Raw genomic sequence first — 6,011 nt, 5'->3', positions numbered from 1 at the left:
TCCTCCATCTCACCGTCGATCTCTCTCTCTATCTCTCTGCTCCGTCTACCCTGCACCAATGGCAACTCCATAGCCCTTCTCATTTCACGCTCCTTGTCTCTTTATAATTCGTGCCCAAATCATCAACGCCTCGTCACCCTTGTCTTCTCAGGAATAATAGTGACCCCTTTTCCTTATAGATTCACGACATCTATCCCAGCATTCTCATCTCTGCCATTTCATGCCACTCTATCTCGATATATATATTTTCCCAATACCATCTTTTGTAGCGACACTTGACCAGTTCCTGACTTGCACAGAAAACCTGCGATAATGCATGGAGCCGGATTGAGAAAGTGGATTCATAAAAGTACAATTATGAAGGTGCAGCCCTGCAATTGCCTACTCGTGCCACAGCTGGAGGAAGGGCTTCAACTACAGGGAGCACTCCACAAGGGAGCCTATGTGGAGGGCAAGTTGGTCTACTCTCCCACACTGGCCAGACGTCTTGGAACAAGTGAGAATGCCCACATTTTACCCCACCACCTGCCGATCGAACTTAACTGTGGTGAGTGGGTGGGTGGGCAGAGGTGGGTGGTGGAGGCAGAGGTCGCAAACGGGTTTTGATTCCTTACCCGTACCCATACCCGGCCGCACCAGGGTCGCAAATGGGTACCCGTTCTCTACCCGTACCCTACCCTACCCGAATTGAGTGACAAACGGTTACTCACCAGTGACTCACGGCCTACCCGTACCCGGCCGCACCAGGGTCGCAAACGGCTACCCATACCCGTACCCGGCCGGGTACGGGTAGCCGGGTATCGGGTAGGGTACGGGTATCGGGTACCCGGTTGCGACCTCTGGGTGGAGGGGAATTTTAAAAAATTGCCCCATTTTTTTTTCAGCCGCTGCGCCGAGAGATTAAAATCGAACCAGCCACCTCTGGATTGCAAGTCCTTTGCGTTTACCATTCCACCACTGATGTAGCATGTGCTTGTTTTTTTAACATGTGAAATCAAACTCACGAAAACCGGTGAAAAATTCCAGTGGGAGTCATTGTAATTGATTAGAAAAAGCAAAAAAAACCCAAAAAACAAATCTTTAATTCAAAGTCTACAATAACAGCAACAATAATCACAGAGCTCACAAACGAGTCGTAATTGAACAAGAAATTATGACCTTAAAGGAAAATGCAAGTACAACAACAACAAACAACCAGCGGTTATTTTGAGATCGACACAGCAATGCAGTCCCACGCCAGTTTTCATGATTGTAAAAAATTATACAGGGATACTCTTTCAAATCTTGCTGCAAAACATTACCACGTGATAAGCTACTTTGCCGAGCGATCATTCGTGGCCAAGGTCGCTTCTGAAAAAGAAGTCAAGTTGAGTGGGTTTTACCTGGTAAGATAAACATTGTTAAGTTTCAATCTTGATTAGAAACGTTCGTGACGGCAGGAATCCATACTCTTTGGTTCTTTCGGTAAAGTCACGTGGGTATAAAAAAATAAAAATAGATCACGACGTTTCGACCATCAGCTGACCGTCAGCAGTCCTCCTGCCGTGTGTTTGTTTCACACCTGGTGACGGTTGCTTGTGTTGCGATCGAAACGTCGTGATCTATTATTTTTTATACCTATATGACTTTACCGAAAGCACCACAGAGTATTGTTTAGTTTTATTTGAATATTTATTAAAGTGATTTGTTTATCTTTCTTGTACTGTGCACTCCTATCCTATTTTTTTTATTGTTTGTTGTTGAAACTGTTTGACCTGCCCCTACTGAACATCTATAAAACAGAGCTTTAAAGCTCCTTGGATTCCTCCAGTATAACTAAATATTCTGACTCTGATCACATTCAATGTTGGTAGGAGGGTGGCACGCGCGTGGAACGCTATTTATTGTGCGTGTGTACATGCACTCTCTACACATCGGAACCAGATTGAATCACGGGTGGCTGAAACACGGACTCGAACCCAGGTTCTCAGCGATACTGGCTGGTCCGTCTCTGACCTCTGTGCCACTGGGCCACCACAAAAGTCCAGTTTGATATTTACAGGAACATACCTACGCATTTCCCATAAATATGCTAAATTCCTGTGATATGCAAATTATTTTGTCAAGGCGCTCTTCTTCCACCTCCAACCCAGCTTATATATACGCTCCAAGCTTGGCAGTGTTTCATTCTTCACCTGAAGACGGCTGCTTGCATTGTAGCCGAAACGTCGTGAGAATTATTTTATTATGTTTTATTTTTATTATTTTATTACTTCCCTTCTACGTGACTTTACCGAAAGAACCAAGAAGATTAATCCCTGCAGTCACGAAAGCTTTAAATCGAAATTTATAAATACTTGAACTGCTGTCAGATTACCGTGGATCGATGTTATTTCGGTAATTACATTTAAACTATTTAGGGAAAATTATGCATAAGCATGGATCATGTAGCACTTTTCACACGCGTTCCTGCCTTTGGAGGTATTTATAACAATCAAATATCAAAATACCTCCAAACGCACCGAGCGTCCTTTGGTACTGGATGGAGTCTGCAATTTTTTGGCAAGCCCTTTTATCAATGAGGTAAGTTTGTAATAGGCAAGGCCTTTTATCATAAGGCCATTTTGTAATAGGGCAAAGTCCTTTTATCCAATAAGGCCAGTTTGTAATAGGGCAAGCCCTTTTATCAATAAGTACAGTTGGTATTAGGGCAAGCCCTTTTTATCAATAAGGCCAGTTGGTAATAGGGCAAGTCCCTATCAGCAACACAATTTTTGTACGAGAGTTTGGTAACATCATCGTTACAAGACGGGATGACTGCGTAAATGCTTTGAAAGGAAGTCGTTGTTGTTGTTGCTGTTGCATTTTCGTTTTAACGCCGATGTCGTTGCACGAAGCGGCCTTCAATTAAATAAATGCGCAGCTCCGTAGCTTCAAGTTAAAACAACATTGAAAAAAAATCAACGTGTAAAAATATTATTGTACAAAAAATTATTATGAGCACCAAGAAATTGAATTTATCAAAAAACACACGTCCCTATACTGCTTGATGCACATGAAATTCACTTCCCACTTGCTATACGGCACAACGTCGACTTTGCTCGGGGACTTGAGGTATAGAAAGATAGTGAACATCAAAGAGAGAATGAAGGTTGTTCCCCTCCACGTCTTTAAACACGGGGAGACGCTCGACTGTGCTTTAGGAGTGACTGAACAAGCGCGAGATTGATTTGTGAACGTCTTACCTTACCAAAATCTCAGCAAGATATAAAGTCAACTGGAATATATTTACGCGGCAACAAAAGCCAAGGTGTATATGAACCTATACGTTGGGCGCCGAATGTTGGAGCATGAGACAATCCGATGAACGAAAAATTAGCGACTGCTCACTGAGAATACAGAGGAGAGGTTTCTAGACTTCAGGAGCAATGAGGTGCGGCGCAATGAGAGAACGACTGGGGCATGGGGTGACACTGATCCAAGAGAGAGACGAATCCGGTGGTTTGGAATGGATCTGGAAAGAATACCGCAACTTGGCGTTACACTACAAAGACAAAGACCCCCCCCCCCCCCACGTAGCCTTAACGGACTGTTGGGGCAAGTGCTGTTAGCGAGTATCTATGAAGGCCGGAACGGTACACGAGGGGGTGGGGTGGCCAGCACCACGCCCGACCGCCTTTGTCTTCTGAGTTGCGATGTTTACACCCCGCACCAGGTACTCATTTCAGGCTGAATCGACCTAGAAAAGGCCCAGGACTGGTTCAAATAATCGTCACTGGTGTTGGCCGTGAACGGGAATCGAACTCGGGTCACCGGGTTCGTAGCGCAGCGTGCTAACCGCTACATATCACTCACACTAGCACGCGCACACGTATACGCATGGAGCTAAAACTGAACAATTTTTTATTTACCGGGTAAGGCCCACTGATATATATAGCTCTGTTTCAGAAGCATCTGGCCAAAAATGAAAGCTAAATGAAGTGGATTACGATGCGTAAATGTACAGCAGCATATACTCCAAAAAGGTACGTCTCGAAACGTGAAGGGAAGCCCTGGAGTAAAAAATCCACGCGACCACGGCGAGGAGAAACATGAAAACTGCAAAATTACAGCAGCAGGCGTCAGGGTCGGGGTCGAACACACGACCTCCTGCATACCCGGCGACGGAGGTTAACATCTCCTAGCCACCGCGGCGCCCGATATGTAAAGCAACGGAGGGAGAGCAACGGTGCGCTGAATTGACGGAAATTAAATAAGAATTCAGAACAAAATAAAAGTGCGACACAAGGGTGGAGGAGGCCGTGAAGCTGGCGTGAGACAGGGAGGGGGGAGGGGTGGAGAGATCTCATTCGGTTCATCGTCTGAACACGAAGAGAGGACGGGAACTAGACACGAACAAGATCGAAACATGTCAGTGACACCACGCTGATATAAAAATGAAATCCTCCACTCGGCGTGGGCGGTTAATTGGACAGGATGGATAAGAGGATCAGATACGCGACGTTGCTCCGTTAACCGTGTCGCCAACACGAGCGTCGACCATCATCACTGCCACGGCGACATCTTGTGGACGACCTATCTAGGGGGTGATAAAATAGATACCGCTTTGTGGGATGTGAACAAGTGACCGTCCTATGGAGAGACTGGACCCCTGCCATGGAAACGTGGAATTTCCACCGCTGGTCAGGGAATGGCAGTGGAGATGATCTGGGATGTTATGGGGACATAATGGCGGGGTCACTACACGCATTTGGCATTTCTGCCCTAACCGTATTATCTCTGCAAGGCGAGGCAAGACCGGCTTAGTATTAGGGTTATGCTGTGGACAGACCGGCCCTTGCCATAGGAATGTGGAATTTCCACTACTGGCGAAGGACCATCAAGAGAGAAATGAGCAGGAAGATACAAGACAAAAAAACATCCCCATACAGCCTTAACAGACTATAGGGCAAGTGCTGTTGGCGAACGCCTTTGAAGGCCGTGGACAAAGCATTTACAGGAACTCCTCTACTTACGAACGAGTTAGGTTACAGAGTTCTGTTCGTAAGTCGATTTGTTCGAAAGTCCCAACTTTACCCCTGTTTATTCCAAACGTGTTGCTACGGCGTGTACTCTAAAAGTTGCATAATGTCCCGTAGATGTTGATGCCACTGGCTCTTCATGTTCTGTAGATACAGATGCAATCACCCGCCATCTATTGCGCGGCGGTTGAACTTACGACTTTCAGTCCGAACAGGCAATTGGACAAGTTTCAAATCAAGATCAAATCAAGATTGGAAAAGTTTGTCCGTGTCTCTGAAAGTTCGTAAGTAGCGGAGTCACTGCACACACTTCATCCAGCTGGCACTTGTTGGTGGCAATACGGAAGGGGTTGACAGAAGACAGACACTATTATCAACCTTCTGCTTGGTCTGCTTGTTCCTACCCTTAACTGAAAACCTAGTGCCCCCCCCCGCCCACCCATCAAATATTTATTCAATCGGGTTTCTGCCTCTCGACTAAGAGCAGCATTGCCCCCTTACTCTGTGGCCTCTTCCCCCGTTTAGAGGCAGCGCTTCGAGCCAAGTGGGAGAGTTTTACAGCCATGGGCCAAGTTTGTCACCGAATCGTTTTCCGAGTCGCTGGTCGCGTGCAGTAGGGTGGCACGTGACTCGTAGTAGTAGCCAGAGCCATAGTGAAAGGGACACTGGATGTGGTGTACATCCCCCCCCCACCACCCTCTGCTAAGACATACAGCTGTCAATTTCACCTTCCTACCACTCCCCAACCCCCCCCCCCCCCTTCACACCACCCCTGCCCCATAGCTAAGGTCCAAAAAAACCGGGATGTTTCATGGGAATGAGAAGAATATCTCACAATACCGCGAGAGGGGAGAACCACATGTAAATGCATTGCCTTGCGCTGTGTACCACTATTATTAATATTCGTACTGTAACTACGGAACTGAGACTTTTGATATCCCGGGAAGGTTTACATATTTGCCAAGGACAGCAGCTACCTCCACAAATGAAGATAATCCTGGGAAACCAGGA

This window comes from Lethenteron reissneri, chromosome 28 (assembly GCF_015708825.2).
Source record: "Lethenteron reissneri isolate LAM-NWPU_2019-01 chromosome 28, ASM1570882v1, whole genome shotgun sequence".
Taxonomy (NCBI): Eukaryota; Metazoa; Chordata; class Hyperoartia; order Petromyzontiformes; family Petromyzontidae; genus Lethenteron; species Lethenteron reissneri.
The sequence above is the reverse complement of the archived record's forward strand: the minus strand, read 5'-3'. Positions refer to the sequence as shown.